Below are 16,375 nucleotides of genomic sequence, written 5' to 3'. Positions count from 1 at the left end.
AGATTTTATTGCATCATTTGCCCAGAAGAATAGGCCTGGCTGTTTTCTGTCTTTTGGGGTTTGTATTTTGCTGACCACTTGCAGCTTATTTTCCACTTGGTGCAATGCACATAGGTAGGGAGCGTCAGTAAGGCTTGCTTGTGGCTTACAGAGCAAAGAATGGGGTTCTCTCAACTTCCTGGTTGGTGTTTTGATGCTTTGATGTAAAAGAACCCAACTGCTTTTACTCGCTGCAGTCTCCCTGCCCTGCAGGCTGAGGCGGGCAGGCTGGAAAGGGGAGAGAAGCGCCCTGACCACCCCGTCACCTCCGGAAGCCTGGCGTCTGGCAGTTGCCACACAGCACAGGGCTGGTGATGGCCTTACCCGCTGAGCCACCAGGCTGCTTCCTCATGACTTTCTGAACTAAATCACTGCTAGAGTCATGGGGAGATTCTGAGTTCTATGGGAACTGCAACACCAAGGCCGTGAATGGGAGTGTGGACTTGCTAAAAATGAAGCTTGCCTACAGGTACTAGTCGCCTAGGGATCTCACGCAGCATGGGACGGACACTTGAAAATAAGTCTAGATATTAAATCTAGTTTTGTTAAAATCTAGCGACATTTGAATGCAGACTCATTAGAATTGTCTAGGCTTCTATTATCAAAAAAAGAAAGGCAAGTTGGTCATTCATAAGTATTAGGCTCTTTTGGGGAAAATCTTCTCATAGGCAGCATAAATGTATGGATCACTGGTTATCAACAGAAGTTTTGAGAAGAATGATTGTGAATATTAAAACTTATTTTACATTGATGAAATAGGGGAAAATTAATGCTTATGGATTCACTATAAACATTGAATATATAGTCATTTGCTCATGAACAAGGCCTAAAGACACCTTCTACCCAACTGCACACATCTAGCCCAACAGTATACTAGGTGGGATTCTCAAGAAGTTCTGGTTTACTTTTGAACAATTCTGTTTCATTGGCATTGACCTTCAAATGGAATACTTAAATCTTAACATTAAAATAAGCCTCAGTGAAACTTTAAGAGAAGGTGCTTTGGGAGCTTCTTAGAAGGGGATGAGAGAACTCTGGGACATCAAACTCACAAAACAGTGACTTTTTCTATATCTTTTTAGGATGCTGCCTATCAAAGATACCTGGTGTAAGAGCTATGGTTGTCTTACCTTACAACTGCAATACCAGATAACAAGTCAATTCTTAACACATACTAAACCAAAAGTTAAATCTAAAGATTTAAATTAAAAATATCAGCAGTAAATATTGGAGGCATCTTTTATATTTGTGGTATCATTATGGATTTATGTCAGTTTATTAATTTAGTATGTAGCCATCTACTGCAATCATTATTCTTATTTTGATGACTATTATAATCTGACTAGTATGAGCCCTTTCAACGTGGTTCCTGACTTTCTTAACATAACTGCATTAAAATGCTTTCTGCTAAAATGCTATCATTACTTGCATCTTTCTTGCTCCAAACATGAAATCAACCATTACCTCAAGGAGGAAGTCACACTCTCTTTCAGTTGCAAATGATAACTTGGGCAAAAAAGACATTATATCAGGTTTACTCTGGTATGATGACATCTTAACTAGTGATCTTACTAAACAGAACTAGAAAGAGTCACATTATTTTAAAATCATTAGTGAAGTGTTCTTGGCTTGGAAGAACCAGTATTGCCAAAATGACTATACTACCCAAGTTCTGGGTGGCTCAGTGGTAAAGGCAATGCAGCCTGATGATGCCGATTCAATTCCTGGGTCAGGAAGGTCCCCTCAGAGGAGGAAATAGAAACCCATTCCAGTATTCCGCCTGGGAAATCCCGTCGACAGAGGAGCCTGGCAGGCTACCATCCATAGGGTTGCAAAGAGTCGGACATGGCTGTGACTGAGCACACGGGCACACTCAAGTCAGTGTACAGATTCAACGCAATCCTGATCAAATTATTACTGGCCCTGTTCACAGAAATCAGGCCCCCTAATTTTAGACTATATTACAAAGCTACAGTCATCAAAACAGTATAGCACATGCACAAAAACATAAATACACATCAGTAGAGCAGGATAAACCCAGGATATGACCAGAAATAAACCTATGAGCCTACGGTCAATTAGTCTACGATAAAAAAGCAAGTATATACAATGGAGAAAAAACAATCTCTTCAATAAGTGATGCTGGGAAAACTGGACATCTTCATTTATAAGAGCAAAATTTAAATATTCTCTAATACCATACACAAAAATAAACTCAAAATGAATTAAAGACCTACATGTAAGGCCTGATACTATAATCCTGTTAGAGGAAAACATAGGCAGAACACACTTTGACATAAATTGCAGCAATATTTTTTGGCTCTGTCTCCTAGAGTAATGAAAATAAAAGCAAAAATAAACAAATGAGGCTAATTAAACTTCAAAGTTTTAGTACAGCATAGGAAATCAACAAAATGAAAATACAACCTATAATACTGGATGAGAAAACATCTGCAAGTGATGCTATGAACAATGGATTAGTCTCCAAAATATACAAACAGCTCATACAGATCAATATAAAAACAAACAAATCAAAAAACAGGCAGATTTAAACAGACATTTCTCTGAGGAAGACATGAACAAGAGGCATGTGAAAATATGCTCAATATTGCTAAGTATTAGAGAAATAGAATCAAAACTATAATGAGGTATCAGCTTACACTCCCAGCATCACCTTACACTGGTCCGAATAGCCATTATTTAAAGTCTATAGAAAGTAACTTCTGGAGACGGTGTAAGTAAGAGGGAATCCACCTATATTGTGGTAGAAATGTAAATTGGTGCAGCCACTATGGAGAATAGTATGGAGGTACCTTAAAAAATTAAACATAGAACTACCACATGATCCTGTAATCCCACTACTAGCAATATATCTGGTGAAAACCATCATTTGAAAAGATACACACACTCCAATATTCACTGCAGCACTGGTGACAGTAGCCAAGACGTGGAAGAAACCTAATTGTCCATCGACAGAACAATGGATACAGAAGATGTAGTATATATACATATGATGGAATGATACTCAGTCATAAAGAAGAATGAAATAACGACGTCTGCAGCAACATGGATGTACCTAGAAATTGTAGGTCAGAGAAGGACAAATATCGTAAAATATCACTTATATGTGGAACCTAAAAAAATGATGCAAATGAACATACTTATACATATGTATGTATAACTAAATCTCTTTGCTATACACCTGAAACATTATTGTAAATCAACTATACTTCAATTAAAAAAAAAGATTTAAAAATTCATGAGTGAACGACAGCGTTTTCAATTTTGTCCTAACAAGACCATGATAGCAATCCTTCTCTATTTCTTTGATGTTACAGTTTACCTTAATTTCTAATATAAGGAAAATCTTGATTCGTAATGGTAATGTAATTTCTGATTTGCTTTCTTCAATGTTCTAAACTTAATTTTAAACACCAACAGTATTGCTAGTATAACTATTTAATATAATTCAATATTTTATTATGAAAATTTACCCTCATGATAATTAGTCCTCCTAGAATGTGTCGTCCAAGCCCTGTGTCCTTATGCTTCGTTTTGTATGTTTATGTATCAAATTATAGTTTCTTTCATTGTTTACTTCATTATTAGTTCAAGAGTAGAATGTCACAAGTTATAGTTTTAAGAGGAAGGCTTTTTCTCTGAGATGGTCTTTTTGTGTAGGCAATTTTAAACATACATGAAGATGTTTGGGCAGATGGGTGGGTCAGCCCTGCCAGATTGTTTTGAGATGATGGGAAAATTCACACGAGTTAATATCCAAAGTCCTCTGCAAGTGTTTCATTTCAGTGACTTAACAATGGTCATTTAATATTAATAAGAGCAATAAGGATTTTTTCAAGGGCACAGAACTGTTTGAAAATTAATATTTCTATTTGGGGATTCTTGCCCTAGGAAGGAAAAATTGATTTGACAATATAAGGCAAAACAAGAATTGATTGAATGTCCCTTTTCAAGGTACTATTTTGTCATTAGGTAAACTAGACTTGATTGAATACATTAATCAAGCTGTGTTTCAAAATTTTTAGATTTGTTTTTCATCATATGATATCACAATGTGGAAACATGGTATATTTAGAGTTCTAAATTTTTAAATAATTGTTCAGAATCATTGGTGCTAAAATGGGAGGAGCTGAGGAAACTATAAATCTTATTAACAGCAGCAACAACAAAACATAGGCAATAGCATTATCTAATGATATAGCTATTTTACTGTATTTACGTCTGGTTCCTTTCTTCTGTCCATCAGTTCTGTGTCCTCCATCCCCTCCCGCCCCCCACTTTGTTCTTATTTCCTCTCAGAATTAAATAGAAATGTTTATCAAGGAATAAACAAAGTTTCTCCTTTTCTGACAGAGACAGTCTGGGAAGGGAGGAAAAGCTTTAGATTCCCATTCTCAATATCTCACCTGCTACTTCAAAGTATTTAAACATCTTTCCTAACAAAGCACCCCCCCTCCTTTTTTTTTTTCCTCAAGAGGATTTCTGCTTCCCTATATTATGTTATGTAACATTTTCTTCAACTTTGGAAAGTCAACTTTATGATGCTAATTATCAGGAAAGAAAGTGGAAGTGTTAGCTGCTCAGTCACGTCTGACTTTGTGAGCCCATGGACGGTAGCCCGCCAGGCTCCTCTGTCCATGGAATTCTCTAGGCAAGAATACTGGAATGGGTTGAAATTCCCTTCTTCAGGGGATCTTCCCAACCCAGGAATTGAACCCGGGCCTCCTGCATTGCAGGCAGATTCTTTACCATCTGAGGCACTAGGGAAGCCAGAAGAAGCAAAATAGGGTTAATTTTCCAAGTTTTCATAGTTGACTGAAACATAAAAAAGAAACTAAAGTATTTCTAACATTTTGTATTATCCTGAAATTTCCTTGTCTTCCTTTATTATTCTTTTAGAAGAGTACTCCTTTTTATGAAGTAGAAGAAATGATTAAATATGTACTTGACATAATATAAAAATAATAACTACCATTTATCAAATACTTAGTGTATGTCAAATGCTGTGTAGAGCACTTTACATCTATTACCTCGTTTAAGTTGACAACAACTCTTATAAGATAGATATTATTATTATTCCCCTTTGACATTTACATTTATTCTCCCTGTGGAAGAGTCTGAGTCTTACAGAGAACGAGTAACCTGCCAGAGATTGAGCCTAATACACTTCCATGCTAAGACAGTTCGAATCAGTTTTGTCTGCACATTAATCTGAGATCACAACCTAATACTAATATGTCACAGTTGAACCTTGGTTGACTGACACAGAAATCTGGGTTGGTTTGTAAAAGATAAAAAGATATTTTCTTAAATGTATTTTGAGTTTTACCTACCTACCAACACAGTAGGTTTGCAATAATATATTTTATATTTAATAAATAAAAAAATAATTGTGTTGTATAAATGTCTCAAGCATCTAAAATGGTCTCACATATTCAAACCATGGCACTGCATAAAATATTAGGCTTTCTTTTTCTAAGTGGAAAAACAGATCATTTAAAAACTTTACTGTGCCTCATTTTGTTTCCTTGCACCTTTATTCTCCCAGGGGCTATAAGACATGGAAACTGGTCCTTTGTGAAAGTCTAAACTAGGGGAAGCACAAACTATCACTCAGTACAAAAAGAAATAATAAATTTTCCATCAAACACAGTAATTAACGCACTCAACCCACCCAATGTACCTCTCTGTTCACGTGTAAATTATCGTTGTTGCTGTTTAGCCGCTAAGTTGCGTCTGAATCTTTTGTGACCCCATGGACTGTAGCCTGCTAGGTTCTTCAGTCCATGGGATTTTCCAGGCAAGGACACTGGAGTGGGTTAGCCATTTCCTTCTCCAGGGGATCTTCCAGACCCGGGGATTCAAACTGCATCACATGCATTGCAGGTGGCTTCTTTACCACGGAGCCACCAGGGAAGCCAATATCATAATACCACCTTAATGAAGTACAGAAATTTTTGTTTAAGCATTTCATACATTTTACTAAATTGCTATAATCAAGTGAGGTAGACAGAGGGCTCCTTATCTATCTCAGGTAGATGGTTTTTCTTTTTTTTTTTTTTTTTTCTGCTGGTCATGATATGGGTTTTTCTTTACAGATATAGAGAAGCTGAGGATCATGGAATTATCAGCAACTTGTTTACCTACAATTCAAACACAGCATCTTTGTTTTACTCTTCCTCTTTTCCCTTTTCTCCCCTCCTCCTCTTCCTTTTCCCCTTTTTACTTTTCTTTTTTATTAACAGTTACTAGACCAGGAATGGGATTACTGCCGTCACTCCAGACATCACTGACAACTGACCAAATTTGGTGGGTATGAAATATAGCTTCCTTTCATTTTTTTACTGAACCATAAACAATGCAAAGATGGGGCTCATCTTCCATTCACTACAGAGTCATCTGCACTTTTCACAGTATACAGCATGAAATAGCTTTACAAACAATAAGTCATTTAGTTGAAGGAAAGAATGAATTGTGCCTATTTGAAAAGTATCCCTAATATTGTCACATAGCAGTGGTGTGGTGTGTAATTAGTGCGCACCTTTTACTGAAATACAGACTGATTTTTTTGGGTAAATTTAGTCATGCCTCTTTCCAACTAACCATGTATATATACAATATTTCAATATTATATATCATATATACTGTGATTTCAATATATATACTTCAAATACATTAACCTCTCCTATAAGTGTGATGAGAAGAAACTAATCCTGTTTTGTGTGTTTGTGTGCATGTATAAGATGTACCACTGTTACGGGATCTGTGGATGCAAGTTTTAAATAACTCAGACTAAGGTAGCAGTAAACACGTGGGGCTCCAGTGTCTTCCTTTGACCGAGCTTTGCATCACCCAGAGTTGCTTTAGACCATCTCACAGACTCTTTTCTCAGTACTTCTCAGCCAGTTGTGCAGCAATATAAATTTACAGGCGACAAAATTGGTTAGATGCTATAAAATCCAAACAAAGCAATGGTACTGAGGTTGGGTGAAATGAACATTTTTCTTTGAAACTGAGCAAAGTATGACTTCTAATAATTCACCACAGGCAGCATGGGCTCTGCAAGACTAAAACGGTTCAAGAAGCTGAGAAGTAATATCTCTTGGTTCTAGCTGTCCAAGTACAATCAACCTAAACTCGCTTTATTTAGTACTTTTTGGAAGTTTGTAGAGGCTACTTTCAGTAATAAGGCTGAATACTGGAACAGAAAATTCTGCACTCAGCATTGGAAATACTGAGCTTTCCCCCCGCTTTCAGAACAAACACAGCTGTGATTCTGTAGCCGAGCTCTAAACGGGATGGATTAAATGACCTGCTTCGTGGCGCCCCAGAGCTTGTAACTTCTCACACGTTTCTTTGCTCCAAAATGCTTCAGCGCACAGGCTCCAGGGAGGACAGCTGAACTTCCCTGCTCAAGATCCAACAAACGCTTAACCCGACCTCTTCCAAAAAGACGTGAGTGCTGTAAAAATATTTAGTCATTTTACCCCAAAACACCCTATATCCTATATGATCAAAATTTAGATTTCGCTTCAGCACAACTGTGCCAATACGCTTGTGTGGACTGTAGTTATATATAGACTAGTGAAAGTATATATATGTATATCTATATCTATATATTTAAAAAAGAGCCAAGTTTCCATGTCCCTCCAAGCCACCCTTCATTTGTTGACTTTACCTCCTACACAACACTATAAAGCAACTACCATCCAATTAAACAAAAAAGGAAGAAGTGGTACATATATATGACAGAATACTACTCAGCCATGAAAAAGAATGGAGTGATTCCATTTGCAGCAACATGGATGGACCTAGAGACTATCAAACTAAGTGAAGTGAGTCAGACAGAGGAAGACAAAGACCAAAGGGTATCACTTACATGTGGGATCTAAAATGAACTTATCTATAAAACAGAAACAGACTCACAAACATAGAAGACAGACTTGTATGGTTGCTAAGTGGGAGGGAGTGTGGGGGAGAGAAGGATTTGGAGTTTGGGATCAGCAGATTCAAAATAGGATGTATGGAATAAATAAACAACAAGATCCTACTGCATTGACAGGGAACTATATTCAATGTGCTGTGATAAAGCAAAATAAAAATGTGTGTTTACCTATTTATATACATATATATATGTATGTATGACTGACTCACTTTGCTTTACACATTGTAAATCAACTATACGGTAAAAAATTTTTTTAAAAAATATTAAAAAACTAAACAGAAAAAAATACATATACTAAAACATAGTAAATGTATTAACAAATGAAACTCACCAGTAACTCAAATTTTTTCTATTTGATCCCAGTCTTTGTATAGATTTTTTTTGCCTAAAATATACTGATTCCACACTCTGTGGAATGAAAAATCCCCTTGATCTTTTTAAATTCAACTAAATTTTAACTCCTGTAAAAATTACATTGACCTTGCCTTGGAATGGAGAGCTTGGATGTATCCCAAGCTACTGTGACAAATTCATTACTGGCAAAGATATAATTCAATTAATATATATTTTTTTCTTTTGACCTCTAATTAATTTAGTGCTAATTAAAGAAAACCACTCTCTCTCTGTCACATTAAGATAAGGAGCTGTCAGACAATTCAGATTATACAGCTGATAATGAGCATTTTAGAGTTCAGTAGAATTGGAGATTTAAAATAGTGACTTCTGTATTAAATATACTAATATTACCAGGGGTTAGGAGCAGGCTATTACTGAAGGTTGCAATAAAATAGTTTGAAAAGGAGCATTTCTTTTAATTAGAACAATGCTGAGTATCTAGAAGACTCAAGCAGCATAGAAAATAGTCTCTTAGCTATAGAGGGCAACAATTCTTCAGAGAGTAGATCTTAAACGTTCTCATCACACATACCAATTTCTTTCTAACTATGTATGGTGACAGATGTTATTAATAACTAGACTTCTTGTGGTAATCATTTTGCAATATGTAGAAACATCAAAACATGATGCTATACAACTGAAAGTAACATAATGTTACATGTCAATTATATCTCAATAAAAGAGAGTTCTTTGTGAGGCAAATGGAGGAATATATAAAAATGTCCACTTTAATAGTTGCGTATATAAATATTCAAATATTCAACATATATAAAATGCATAAAAATATCTATGTTATGCTAAGTCGCTTCAGTCGTGTCCGACTCTGTGCGACCCCATAGACGGCAGCCCACCAGGCTCCTCCATCCCTGGGATTCTCCAGGCAAGAATACTGGAGTGGGATGCCATTTCCTTCTCCAAAAATATCTATAGATGTCATAGTATACATTAAATAGGACTTATAATAACTAAAATAAAAATGGAAACTATATCATTCTCAGCAAATCCTTTCCATTGTTATAAGTTTCTTGTTTAAAAAAATACACCACACAAATTACACAGAGATACCAAAGTAAAAGCAGCAGTAGCAATGGCTAAAATGGTGTGAGCAAATTACCAGACTACAGGCATTATGCTAAGTACTATAATTATAATTATTATATATGTTATATGCACACTATAGAGTATAATTACATGTCATGTTTATATAGTGTGTGCATGTATCTGTGTGTGTGTACATATATATATATATGTAAACACTTGTCAGACCCAAGCTAGTGGTCAGCTGGAGGCTGACTGATTTAATATGGACTCACTCACTATCACTGCTGTTAGTTACTACCGGCCTTCATCTGAGTTGACAGACTAGATGGGTCTACATATTCAACAAGCTTGTCTAGGCTCATTCCTATGAAGGCAGTTGCAATATTTCCAAGAGCAGGAAGAGGGCAAGCCCCAAAGTACATGCACTTTTCAAGTCTCCTCCCGCTATATGTTTGCTGTTAAGTCTATTGATCCAAGCAAGTTCTTGGACATTCCACAAGTCAGTGTAAACTTTGCAAAAATGTCTATTCAATTCCTTTGTCCATGTTTTGGTCCATTTTAAAATCAGACTGTTTTGTTGCTATTGAGATGTAGAAGTTTCTTATATATTTTGAACATTAACTCCTTACACATATTTGGCAAATAGTTTCTCCCATTCCACAGGTTGTACTTATATTCTATTTTGTATTTATATTCTATTGATCATTTTCTTTGCAGAAGCTTTTAGCTTTTCATAGTTGAGTATGATCTATCATACTTGTCACATATGGTCTTTATTATATTGAGGTATTTTCCTTTTGTATCCAATTTGATGAGCATTTTTATTATAAAATTGTTTTAAATTCTATCAAATGTTTTTATGTAGCTACTGAAATGACAATTTTTATTTTTAAACTGTTAATATGGTGTTTCACAGTAATTGATTTCATACGGTTCTATTCAAGATAAAAATCCCCTTAATTATGGTGTATGATCCTTTTAATGTAGCGTTACATTCTGTTGGCTAGTAGTTTGTTGAGTATTTTTGACATCTATGTTTATCAGAGATATTTGCTTATAATTTTCTTGTCTTATATTGTCTTTGTTTGACTTTGGTGTTAGGGTAATGCTGGCCTCACAAAATGAGTTTGGAAGTATTCCCTCCTCATCAATTTTTTGGAAGAGTTTAAGAAGATCAGCATGAATTTTTGTTAGCTATCTGATAGAACTCACCACTGAAGCCACCTGGTCCTGAATTTATCTTTGTTGGAAGTTTTATAAGAAGATGCTCAAAAATTACTAATCATCAGTTAAATGCAAATCAAAACCACAATATCACCCTACATGTGTTAAGGTGGCTATTATCAAAAAGATCAAAAGATAAGAAACGTTGGCCAGGATGTGGAGAAACCAAAATTCTTGTACAGTATTGGCAGGAATGTAAAATTGTCCAGTTGATATTAAAAGCAGCATGGAGATATCTCAGAAAGTTAGAATCGGAAATACCTAATTATCCAGAAAATCCATTTCTACCTATACATTCAAAGGAAATGAAAACAGGATCTCAAAGACATCTCCAACTCCCATGTTCACTACACCATTATTCACAATAGACAGGATATAGAAACAAGTCAAATGTCTACTACTAGATGAAAGCATAAAGACTATGTGATATCTATAAACAGTAAATCATTTAAATGCAAAAAGAAGGAAATAATGTCATTTGTAATAGCATGGATGTATTTATTAATGTATTTACTTAGTTTTCCATAGTTATTTTTCCAGACACTTTACTAGGCACTACAAATTTAAAGATGAGTAATAGAGACTGGGAGCTGACTATGACTCAAATCATGAACTTCTTGTTGCAAAATACAGGCTTAAACTGAAGAAAGTAGGGAAAACCACTAGGCCTTTCAGGTATGACCTAAATCAAATCCTTATAACTATATAGTGGAGGTGACAAATAGATTCAAGGGATTAAATGTGGTAGACAGAGTGTCTGAAGAACAATGGATGGAAGTTCATAGCATTGTACAGGAGGCAGTGACGAAAACCACCCCAAAGAAAAAGAAATGAAAGAAGGCAAAGTGGTTGTCTGAGGAGGCTTTACAAATAGCTGAGGAAGGAAGAGAAGCAAAAGGCAAGGGAGAAAAGGGAAGATATACCCCATTGAAGGCTTCCAGAAATTACAAAGGAGAGATAAGAAGGCCTTCTTAAATAAATAAATAATGCAAAGAAATAGAGGAAAACAACAGAATAGGTAAGACCAGAGATCTGATCAATAAAATTGGAAATATTAAGGGAACATTTTATGCAAGGATGGGCGTCATAAGTAACAAAAAACCGTAAGGATCTAACAGAAGCAGAAGATAATAAGAGGTGGCAAGAATATGCAAAAGAACTGTTCAAAAAATGTCTCCAAGATTTGAATAGCCATGATGGTGTGGCCACTCACCTCGAGCTAGACATCCTGGACTATGAAGCCAAGAAGGCTTTAGAAAGCATTATTACGAACAAAGCTAGTAGAGGTGATGGGATTCCAGCTGAACTATTTAAAATCCTAGAAGATAAACTGGTACACACCAGTATGTCAGTAAATTTGGAATATAATATGTATGTCCAACAAACGGCTTGCATGCAGAATATATAACAAATCCCCACACATCAGTAAGATAAATACTGAAAACCTAGAAGGAAATCTGCACAGATGGCCAATAAACACATGAAAGGATGCTCAACATCACTCATTATTAGTGAAATACAAATCAAAATCACTATGAGGTATCACCTCACATTAATCAGAATGGCCATTATCAAAAAAAAAAAAAAAAAAAAAAAAAACTACAAACAATAAAATTCTAGAGAGGATGTGAAGTAAAGGGAACCCTACTACTGTTGGTGTGCATATAAATTGTTACAGCCACTATGGAGAACAGTTTGCAAGTTCCTTAACAAACTAATAAAACTATCATATGACCCAGCAATCCCACTAGCAGGCATATATCCTGAGAAAATCACAATTCAAAAAGACACATGCACCTCAATGTTCACTACAGCACTGTTTACAATGTGTAGGGGATGGAAGGCAAGCTAGATGTTCATCAGCAGATGAATGGAAAAAGATGCGGTACATATATACAATGAACTATTTACTCAACCATCAGTTCAGTCGCTCAATCGTATCTGACTCTTTGCAACCCCGTGGACTGCAGCACGCCAGGCTTCCCTGTCCATCACCAACGCCCAGAGCTTGCTCAAACCCGTGTCCATCGAGTCGGTGATGCCATCCAACCATCTCATCCTCCTTTGCCCCCTTCCCCTGCCTTCAATTTTTTCCTGCATCAGGGGCTTTTCCAATGAGTCAGTTCTAGGAAACAAATTTCAGCCAGTTCTAGTGAGGTGGATGAACCGAGAGCCTGTCATGCAGGTTGAAGTAAGTCAGAAAGTGAAATACTATATGTTAATGTGTATATATGGACTCTAGAAACAGTAGTACTGATGAGTCTATGTGCAGAGAAGGAATGGAGACACAGAGGTAGAGAACGGACTTGTGGACCCGGGGAAGGAGAGGGCAGGGCGACTTGAGACAGCAGCACCGACATGGACACACTGCCGAGGGCAGAACAGCTGGTGGGGAGCTGCCGGCAACGCGGGAAGCTCAGCCCGGTCTCCGTGCTGGCCTAGGGAGCCGAGATGGGGAGGTGAGGGCGGCCTAGGGGGAGGGCGCATGCGCACGCACGCACGCACGCACGCACGCACGCACACACACGCACACACGCACACACACACACGCGCACACACACACACACACACACACACACACGATTATGACGGATTTGAGTTGCTATACACACAGACACACACACATGATTATGACTGATTTGAGCTGCTGTTCAGCAGAAATAAACAATGATCCTCCAATTTAAAAAAAAATTAGAAAAAGAACCCTGCAAAAGACTTGAACAATCACTTGAGAAAAGAATATACAAATGGCTACTAAACAATATAAAAGTGCTTAATGTTATGATTCATTGAGGCACATTTACAGAAAACAATCACTAGCTATCACTACACACTTTTCAGGACGACAACAAAGAAAACTACACGTTTTGATGAGCAACTGGTACTCTCAGACGTGGTGATGAACTGTAAATTTGTACAACTACTTTAGAGTCAGACACGACTGAATGACCGAACAACGACTCTATAAAACTCTTTGGCATCACATACGCAAGCCAAGGAGACATCACTTACAACAGAAATTCTGGGTACGTTTTCAACAGAAATGCTGTATATTCAACAAAACGATTTACTAGAATAGTCACAACACCTTTTCTCTTGCTCTCTCTGTTTTCCCAGCCCTCTTTACTTCTAGCACAGATGGCTAACTATCAAAAAGCCCATACATCAACTGAATTGATTAATATTTTGTGGAATATTTAAATAATGACTTTAAAATAGTGGTGATAAGAATTATTTCAAACTATAGGCAATGACATGAATGGATTTCATGAACATAATATTGAGTAAAAGACACTAAACCCAAATATTGCTTATTCTATTTCTATTTACATAAAGTACCAAGACAAAACCAATTTACAAGGATAACGATCACCCTTAGGTTAAGGTGGGGCAAGGGTGAATCACGCCAAGGATACATAGTGAAGACTGCTATGGGATCATGTTATCTTTCTTCATCTGGCTGCCAGTACACGTGTTTATTCAGTTTTTGTTCATTCATTCATTCATCATCAATTTGTACAGGTCTAATGTGTGTTTTCCTTCTTGCGTGTTGCGTTTTTATTAAAGTTAATAAAGTATTAGGAAACAGATTCTAAAATCCCAGTAAAAAGTAACATGTCAAAATCAAGGTTGTTCCTTAAAGAATGGCTCAACATTAACAAACAAATCAATATTAGTCCCCCATTAGAGTAAAAAGTAAGGAGAGAAGTTAGAAAACCATCTTGATACACAGCAAAAATTCAACAATAACTCATTTTTAAAAAACCTATAAATAACTAGGAATTCATGTATATTTATAGAATATTATGATATACATGCACCTCACCTCAAAAGTTGGCAGCTTATTTCATGAGGAAGTACAACATTCTTGCTATTAATAAACGTCATCTTTGAAGATGCTGCCCAACGTGCAAGCCAGCTAAGCTTGCTTTTTGAGCTCCAAGTTACGCAGACTGAACCAGCAAGTTTGAGACAGCACCAGAACCAGACATCCTTTCTGAAAGGGTTAGGCCTTGAACATCCTAAAGCCTTAGAGAAAGAGAACTCCAGTTCTCCATGAATGAATAATTCCCAAAGTAAGAATGAACCTTAACTGAAACACTCGGTCATTTTTATTAAATTTACACATAAATGATAAGAGATGCATTAAAAAAAGTGTCAGAGAAAACCTCAGAATGATGTGTCTTAATTATCTTTCATCAGAAGGAGTGAGAATCAATATAAAAATGCTTACAATGTAAAATTGAGTGAAATAAACAGAAAGTAATTTCTTATACATGACAATAAATACATCAAGTATGTATCACATGTATATGCAAATACTTTTAAAAGTTAAAATTTTTTATTTTCTTACATGAATACATGGTGTATTGCTTGCTAAAGATCAGGCATTTATTGAAAAAACAAAGAAACAAAAAACCTTTCTACTATATATAAAACAGATAACTAAGAAGACCTAATGTATAGCACAAGGAACTCTACTTAACATTCTGTAATGACCTATATGGAAATAGAATCTAAAAAAGAGTGGATATATGTATAACTGATCCACTTTGCTATATGGCAGAAACTAACACAGTGTCACAGCACTGTAAATCAACTATACTCCAATAACAAACAATTTAAAAAAAAACTGCAAGTAAAGGAATAATAAAAAGGTTTTATTACAATGATGGATAATAAGAATTTAGAATCTCTTTAGAACCTCATTTCAAGTTGCTCTATATTTATTTATCTTTTAAGATTAAATTTTCACACCTTTAATATCTCCCTGAAAGGCAATTACAAAATTTGAGGAAATGAGTTCACATTTGCAGATTTCCTTTAGCAACCCCTCATCAAGTATGAGGAAATTGGAAAAGTAGGGGGCAGTGTACTCAAGTGATATTCAATTAAATGCAATGAATAATCATAGAGAGCACATTTAAGCCAATTTAAAAGTGGCAGAAGAAGGGAAACGACACAAAATAAGTTCAAGGGAGAAAAAGATTTAGAAGTGTAAAAGAAAAATAAAATCATTTACATGTTTCTCCTTGTCTTTCGGTCTTATTTTCCTTTAAATTTTGAAACTTAATGATAATTTTCTAATTAGATAATTAAGGAATTATAGTAATTAACTGAGGCATAACTAAATTTTATTGTACCTTGGGAGTTAGAAATAATGCTAAATAAAACTGCATCGAATATCCATGTTTTCTTCTACTTGTAATTTGTTCTGCCACCATTTTACAGTGTTTGAGCTCCAAATTGGGCAGCATGATCCTCAACTGGGTTCGCAATACCTTCCTGTGACTCTTTTCCATGTATATGTAGTTAGCTACTCCAAGTTCATTCAACAAATGTATATGGGTTGCTTTTATGTGTGATGTACTGGGTTATCTTCTGGAATGCAAACAAAATACTTTGGTGTCTTGAAGAAAGGACTGGTTTAAAAAACAAACAAACATAGGAAACTAGAGTGCTAAACACTTAAGCATCCTTATCTTTTTTGACCACATGCTCTTTATCAACATTCTCATGCAAATGGCATGTTTAGTTTTTCCATAAAGTTGGATCACCCAGGAAGAACAGAGACTAAAGCAACCTATTAAAATACACCTATGAATATGTTTAACAACATAAGCTATTAGAATATATGCTAATTCCTTTGAATGTATGTCCTATTCTAAAACAAGACTTCTCAAGGCAATATTTTTTTTATTCTTATGA

The sequence above is a fragment of the Muntiacus reevesi genome, chromosome 4 (assembly GCF_963930625.1).
Source record: "Muntiacus reevesi chromosome 4, mMunRee1.1, whole genome shotgun sequence".
Classification (NCBI taxonomy): domain Eukaryota; kingdom Metazoa; phylum Chordata; class Mammalia; order Artiodactyla; family Cervidae; genus Muntiacus; species Muntiacus reevesi.
The sequence above is the reverse complement of the archived record's forward strand: the minus strand, read 5'-3'. Positions refer to the sequence as shown.